The sequence below is a fragment of the Silene latifolia genome, chromosome 9, assembly GCF_048544455.1.
Source record: "Silene latifolia isolate original U9 population chromosome 9, ASM4854445v1, whole genome shotgun sequence".
NCBI lineage: Eukaryota > Viridiplantae > Streptophyta > Magnoliopsida > Caryophyllales > Caryophyllaceae > Silene > Silene latifolia.
In genome coordinates, this window is record NC_133534.1 from 216,917,063 (window position 1) to 216,926,336 (window position 9,274).

Sequence of the window (9,274 nt, forward strand, 5' to 3'; positions counted from 1 at the left end):
ACAATTGTTTAACACAACGAGTCACAAGGACTAACGAACAAGGATATTTGATTCACACAACGATTCACATTTACTAATAAACAAGGACAAATAGTTCACACAACGACTCACAAGGGCTAATGAACAAAGACAAATGGTTCACACAACGAGTCACATGGACTAATGAACAAGGACAAATGGTTCACACAATGAGGCACAAGGACTAATGAACAAGGACAAATGGTTCACACAACGACTCACATGGACTCATGAAGAAGTACAATTGATTAACTCACCGAGTCACAAGGACTAATGAACAAGGACAAATGGTTCACACAACGAGTCACAAGGACTAATGAAAAAGGACAAATGGTTCACACAACGAGTCACATAGACTAATGAACAATTACAATTGTTCAACACAACGAGTGTAACACCCCGGCCCAAACCGGGTCGGGAGCGGTTACTTATGATAGCTCACCAGGCTGTGTACATGTCCCACAGATCAACACGGGTCCTTTATAGCGCATTTTGTCCTCACTCATGCGCATCCCGGAAACCTTCCCAGGAGGTCACCCATCCTAAGACTACTCCCAGTCAAGCACGCTTAACTTTGGAGTTCTTTCGCATGGATGACCATAAAAGAAAGTGCACTTTGTTGATATGAGTAGTACTTCCAATCCCTTTAAGCACTAGTCATTTAAGCCTATCATTGGACCTCTTCAATTACCGTGGGGTGTTACAGTCACCCCATCTTTTAAAAAGTTTTGTCCTCGAAACTTGAAAGTAGAAATGAAAGGTTATTTAAAATAAAACGGGAACTGGAATCGATAGCCAAAACATTTAAAAGGTTACTTATCGTAAAAATTTAAAATTCTTTCAAAAGCTTCAACTAAAATTTTCCGACAGAACCCGATCGAAAATTAACTTATTTGCATAAATCAAAATCAAAATACTTTCAAAAACATTAATGAAGAGTTCTCAAAAGTGTAAGTCTCATTCATGGAACGAAATTGCTCTTGTCGTGCACACAAGAACGCTTACTTTCCAAGTCAAAGACAAATTTAAAACAAAAATCATTCGCCGACAAGCGTAGAACAAGTTATTAAACGTCTCTAATAACGAGTTCTATCATCCGATCAACGTTAAAATCAAAAGAGAAAGGTACTTTACTCAATTTTTCTCTTGTAAAAGCCAAAATAGAAATAAAGATTTCACTTTTAAACTCAATAAGGAGTCAAGTTCCTGAAAATATGATATTAAACTTTGTCAAAGAAATCATAAATAGATCCAAGTTAACAGAAATTGGATAAAATTTAAAGAAATCTCGGGTTTAGCAATAAAAATGATGATAAAGAAATCTATACTCAAGGATCAAATATGGAATTAAATCAAATTTTCATTTTCAGATCTTTAAAAATAGGTAAGGTTTTACAAAAGTAACATCAACTTTTAACAACGAATCAAAACTGGTAGCTTGAAATATTTAGGAATTGTATGAAATGAAAAGCAATTTAGACAACATAAATACCAGGTACGCTAAGAGAGTCCAAACTTAACCAACAAAAGAGCTATGATGAACTTCATAGGGTAAAAATTGAAGTCAAAACAACAAGGATGTCAAGGGTAGAGTTTTTATAGGTCACTAGCATCAAACTTAAGGGAGGAGCAAGATGAAGCGAGGGAGAGAGGTATGAACAACAACGCTTATGGTCAAAGAAGAAGATGAATTAGGCAACATGGAAACGTCAGGTACTCAAGCCTCAAATAACAACATCATCCAAATGGTTCTGAAAACTTCCCAACAACCAAACTTATGACCAAAACACTCCCAAAGATTTCCTCAAATATTCCACAAGGTTCTCATTTCAAAACAATGTAGTAACATGCCAACCCAAAGTCTTCTTTCAACTCAAGAACTCTCAAGAGCCAACTAATAATCCCACAATTAGCATCTATCACATGGCAGCCAATACGTTATCAAACCCTCATATCCAAAGTGATTATGGAAGCCAATCAAAGACCCGACTTACTTAGTCAATTCTATACCCTTAAATCCACCATTCAATTTCATCCACTTTAGGTCAAGTACCAAGCACTAGTATCCCAAATATAAACGACAAAGCCAAGTTCTATAACCCTAGTAACAAATGAAACTCACACCTAACACACAAAATTCACCAATCAAGAATACTCACTTTATCAAGGATCTAGGTATAAGAACCATCAAGTATGTCTCATCACGCTACCTAAGTCTTTCCAACATCAAATCCTCTCAAAACCAGGTTTAAGGGTCAAACACAACAATCTCCTCAAAAGTCAAATTTCCAACCAAGGTTAACATTCCTCAAAAGAGGGAGTACTATAAAAAGGCGTTAAGGAAGGATAAGCAAGGAACAAAGGACAAGTTAGGAAATACAAGAGTGACTTACAAGAAGTGAGAAAAGAGGATTTAGAAGAAGGAATAAGCATTAAGAAGTAAAGAACAGGGCAAAGTACGCAAAGAATGAGGAACATCTTCGAGGAAGCATAAGCATTTTCCAAAGGTTGAACCAATCTTCAATCCTCAGCAATAGGCACCAAATCTTGATCACCACATTGTAAGTTCACGGTCATGATCCAAAGATACAACTGATATTAAATGACAATCAACAAACATGTTAGAACCTAACAGAGAGCAAACACACTAAAGACTACCACCTTAGATCCTTAAGTCTACCCATCTCTCATTCATTATTCAAGGTCAAGTTCACATTTAAATTTGGGGTACACGTGTGTGCGTCGGGAGCAACATAGGCTCTGATACCAACTGTAACACCCCGGCCCAAACCGGGTCGGGAGCGGTTACTTATGATACCTCACCAGGCTGTGTACATGGCCCACAGTTCAACACGGGTCCTTTATAGCGCATTTTGTCCTCACTCATGCGCATCCCGGAAACCTTCCCAGGAGGTCACCCATCCTAAGACTACTCCCAGTCAAGCATGCTTAACTTTGGAGTTCTTTCGCATGGATGATCATAAAAGAAAGTGCACTATGTTGATATGAGTAGTACTTCCAATCCCTTTAAGCACTAGTCATTTAAGCCTATCACTGGACCTCTTCAATTACCGTGGGGTGTTACAACGAGCCACAAGGACTATTAAAGAAGGACAAATGGATCACACAACGACTCACATGGACTAATGAACAAGTACAATTTGTTTAACACAACGAGTCACAGGGACTAATGAACAAGGATAAATGGTTCACACAACGAGTCACATTTACTAATAAACAAGGACAAATAGTTCACATAAAAAGTCACAAGGGCTAATGAACAAGGACACATGGTTCACACAACGAGCCACATGGACTAATGAACAAGGACAAATGGTTCACACAACAAGTCACAAGGACTAATGAATAAGGACAAATGGTTCACACAAAGACTCACATGGACTAATGAACAAGTACAAATGTTTAACACAACGAGTCACAAGGACTAATGAACAAAGATAAATGGTTCATACAACGTGTCACATTTACTAATGATTAATTACAATTGTTCAACACAACGAGTCACAAAGACTAATAAACAAGGACAAATGGTTCACATAACGAGTCACATGGACGAATGCACAAGAAAAAATGGTTCACAGAACGAGTCATAGGACTAATGAACAAGGACAAATGGTACACACAAAGACTCACAAGGACTAATGAACAAGGACAAATGGTTCACACAACGCGTTACGTGGACTAATGAACAAGTACAATTGTTTAACACAACGAGTCACAAGGACTAATGAACAAGGACAAATGGTTCACACAACGCGTTACATGGACTAATGAACAAGTACAATTGTTTAACACAACGAGTCACAAGGACTAATGAACAAGGACAAATGGTTCACACAACGAGTCACAAGGACTAATGAACAAGGACAAATGGTTCACACAACGACTCACAAGGACTAATGAACAATTACAATTGTTTAACACAACGAGTCAGAAGGACTAATGAACAAGGATAAATGGTTCACACAATGAGTAACATTTACTAATAAACAAGGACAAATAGTTCTCACACCGAGTCACAAGGGCTAATGAAAAAGGACAAATGGTTCACATAACGAGTCACAAGGACTAATGAACAAGTACAATTGTTTAACACAACGACTCACAAGGACTAATGAACAAGGACAAATGGTTCACACAAAGCGTTACATGGACTAATGAACAAGTACAATTGTTCAACACAGCGAGTCACAAGGACTAATGAACAAGGACAAATGGTTCACACAACGAGTCACAAGGACTAGTGAACAAGTACAAATGGTTCACACAACGAGTCACATAGACTAATGAACAAGTACAATTGTTTAACACAATGAGTCACAAGGACTGATGAATAAGGATAAATGGTTCACATAACGAGTCACATGGACTAATGAAGAATTAGAATTGTTCAACACAACGAGCCACAAAGACTAATATACAAGGACAAATGGTTCACACAACGAGTCACATGGACTATTGAACAAGAACAAATGGTTCACAGAACGAGTCACAAGGACTAATGAACAAGGACAAATGGTACACACAACGAGTCACATAGACTAATGAACAAGGACAAATGGTACACACAAATAGTCACAAGGACTAATGAACAAGGACAAATGGTTCACACAACGACTCACATGGATTAATGAACAAGTACAATTGTTTAACACAACGAGTCACAAGGACTAATGAACAAAGATAAATGGTTCACACAACGAGTCACATTTACTAATGATTAATTACAATTGTTCAACACAACGAGTCACAAAGACTAATAAACAAGGACAAATGGTTCACACAACGAGTCACCTGGACTAATGCACAAGAACAATTGTTTAACACAACGAGTCACAAGGATTAATGCACAAGGACAAATGGTTCACACAACGAGTCACAAGGACTAATGAACAAGGACAAATTGTTCACACAACGAGTCACATGGACTAATTAACAATTACAATTGTTCAACACAACGAGCCACAAGGACTAATAAACAAGGACAAATGGTTCACACAACGACTAACATGAACTAATTAACAAGTACAATTGTTTAACACAACCAGTCACAAGGACTAATGAACAAGGACAAATGGTTCACACAACGAGTCACAAGGTCTAATGAACAAGGACAAATGGTTCACACAACGACTCACATGGACTAATGAACAAGTACAATTGTTTAACACAACGAGTCACAAAGACTAATGAACAAGGATAAATGGTTCACACAACGATTTACATTTACTAATAAACAAGGACAAATAGTTCACATAACGACTCACAAGGGCTAATAAACAAAGACAAATGGTTCACACAACGAGTCACATGGACTAATGAACAAGGACAAATGGTTCACACAATGAGGCACAAGGACTAATGAACAAGGATAAATGGTTCACACAACGACTCACATGGACTAATGAAGAAGTACAATTGTTTAACACAACGAGTCACAAGGACTAATGAACAAGCACAAATGGTTCACACAATGAGTCACAAGGACTAATGAACAAGTACAAATGGTTCACACAACGAGTCACATGGACTAATGAACAATTACAATTGTTCAACACAACGAGCCACAAGGATTATTAAAGAAGGACAAATGGTTCACACAACGACTCACATGGACTAATGAACAAGTACAATTTGTTTAACACAACGAGTCACAAGAACTAATGTACAAGGATAAATGGTTCACACAACGAGTCACATTTACTAATAAACAATGACATATAGTTCACATAAAAAGTCACAAGGGCTAATGAACAAGGACAAATGGTTCATAGAACGAGCCACATGGACTAATGAACAAGGACAAATGGTTCACAGAACAAGTCACAAGGACTAATGAATAAGGACAAATGGTTCACACAAAGACTCACATGGACTATTGAACAAGTACAAATGTTCAGCACAACGAGTCACAAGGACTAATGAACTAAGATAAATGGTTCATACAACGAGTCACATTTACTAATCATTAATTACAATTGTTCAACACAACGAGTCACAAAGACTAATAAACAAGTACAAATGGTTCACACAACGAGTCACATGGACTAATGCACAAAAAAAATGGTTCACAGAACGAGTCACAAGGACTAATGAACAAGGACAAATGGTACACACAAAGAGTCACAAGGACTAATGAACAAGGACAAATGGTTCACACAACGCGTTACGTGGACTAATGAACAAGTACAATTGTTTAACATAATGAGTCACAAAGACTAATGAACAAGGACAAATGGTTCACACAACGCGTTACATGGACTAATGAACAAGTACAATTATTTAACACAACGAGTGTTAAAATTCATAATCTCATTATACTCAACATATTCAAATATTTTCAAATTTATTTAGTCATAAAATAAATTACAAATCTTATGCATGCAAACTTAAATTAAAAAGAGAAGAAATCATCAACCCTTACAATGATAATTTCGGATTATTGGGCACAAATGAGTTCTCCTACTCACTTGTTCTTGAGCTCTCCTAAAATGGATGAATAAAGATTCAAGAGTAGAATCTCTCCCAAGGAATTATACCCAAAGTAACCTCTTAAAAGATTAATATTATCAATACTAGAACAATATTAATCTAAATAAAATTGACCCAAAATATGGAATTTTGTCTCTTATTTTCGGTTAAGAGAAGGGAGAAGATGGAGTAATTTATATCTCTACAACTCTATATGTTTAGATGATGTTAGAATGAATAATACACACTAGCTTTTGCATGTAGTGTGTGAGTGAAAAAAATAAGCAAAAATATTTTGCTCTTTTCTTATGGGAAAACCAAAAATGGGGAGAGGAGATAACCCAATGCATGCTCACCTTTTCTTCCCAAGAGAAAGCTATGTATGCAAGACTATATGTAGGCATTATCATTATGTTTTCCACTTATAAATAATCAACACAATTTTATCCTAAATACTCCCTCTATTTCGGTACACATACATAAAATGGATGAGTCCATTTTATTTGTGATTTTGTCAATATGTCACATGTGACACATTTCATGACATCTTATTTATAAAATGTATTTTTAACCATTAAAAATGAACATATTAATAAAATATGTCACTTATAAAAATTAACATAGTAATTCACAATTACTTGTACCAAAAATGGTTTACCAATTTATAAATCACAACATCTTGTATTTATAATAAATTGTTCATTCCTTTTCAATTGTTTCCGTAAACAATAATTTCATCTAAGTAATAAAACAATTCGATTACTTAGACCGTATCTTATTTAATCAAATTACAATGAGACACGTAAATATTACTTCCAAAATCGTCCGTCAATTTTAAGTAATTTAATTAACTCGTATCCTCATACGATCAATTAAACATTCAATTAAGAGTTTTACCCTTTAGGTATGACCTAAGGGGATCAACTGATCACCACCGTCGCACGACAGTAATGTCAAACTCTAGTCAGCCAATCATTACCGATATGTGTGGACCAGTTGACTGTAAAATATTACTTCCCACATGTATTCTTAAAATGAGACTTAAACATGTGATCATCATGATCGACAGTTGTGATCGCATTATTGTCGGAGGACACATATTCCAACAATCTCCCACTTGTCCTCGACAAGTGTGCGTCACCAATTCTGTTGTCCTATTACTATCTCCCACTCAATGCAAGGTGTCTTTCAGGTCGTACTTGCAAGTGATCATATCGAGAGTGGTTTCCTCGATCTGGAGAATAACTGATTGACCGGATTTATCTACCATAGATACCTTCCGAGCGTGGCCATGCATTTCCAGTTCATTACTCCTCGAGTGGCCCTGAGATATTATTTTAACCCTGACAAGGGGGTGGACAATTCTTATCGCACTTATTCCCTTCGACTAGCCACAGCCATCATAACCCAAAATATGCCCATTTGACCCCATTTACGAAGGTCGTAGTAACACAAACCAAAGTTAATCTGAAACTGTGCCACCTTAGGCGAACAGTCTTTAGTCAAAAGAATCGACTCATTAGAATACTATAGTAGCTCTCGCCACGACCAGGCTATATAAATTTGCCAGAACTCTATAAGCGGTCATAAAGCCCGACAAAGTGTTCCTAACAGTTTGCCTATGTGATCGACTAGTCATCTCACATGACTCTATGGCACTTGAACTTGCCATCAATCGCATCATACTCTAGTCACTTCAAGACGTCACCTCATATAAGTGACTATGGGCGAATACCATGTTAATCCGGGTTCACTTTAACGGGATTCAATATTGTCTCTACAACCCGTTTGGATGTTACAAAGTATAAAGGAGTTTTTCAGACTTAAAAAAACTCGAACGATAAATGTGATTATCATATGAGTAGTCAATACTTGATTACTACTTCATATTCTATAATCCAGTTTGATCTTGAATGTAGTTATTCATCTCAATTCAATTGAAATGACATGACTCATCATGTTAAGCCTATGAGAAGGCTTTGGTTAGTAGGTTTTATCAACTTCTTGTACCTTACTCAACCTTACTACATACTCGTTTTCCTTTGTAATGTATACATTTGCATTACGAAACTTTCTGAGTACGTGTCGAGATCCAATCAAGACATAGGCCCTCTAGCCTTAGAATAGCTCCCAGCTTTGTTTTCACAAAGTGTGCGGGACCCATCCCTCTCGCACATCTCATGATTGCAAGTGTACTCAATTTCCGTTGTGAGCATCCTCATTGTTCTTTATTGCTTAGAACGATTCCAACAAATCCACTTCTTAAATAACATGGCCACTATGGTATCTTAACCATCCTAATGTGTTTTGATAATGGTTTTGAAGTGAAACTCTCAAGACTCGGATTTTGACTGAAACTGACTCTGTAATACTGCGTTTAATATTCAATTTGGTGGGTGCCTTACATACTTTTGTATATGCGTTTCATAATTCGTTTGCGTTGGTTGGTAGAGAGGGTAAACTTCGGAATGAAGTTCTTTTAAGGAGGGTAGACTGTAATACCCGGTATTTTGATATGATATTATATTAGGCCGAGTTACCAGCTGGGTCGTGTAGTGTATTTGTGACTCGGGTAACTATGTGACTCGGGTTTTAATTAATCTAACTAGGCCAGGCCCGTATCGTCTTAATAGCACCTATCCTATATATATAACTCATCTAACCAAACCCTAATCTCCCTATCATCATATTCACTTTAACCATCAGAAAAGAGAGAAAAGAGAGAAGAGGGAGCCGTGTGTGAAGGGAGCCGCGTGAGGAATTG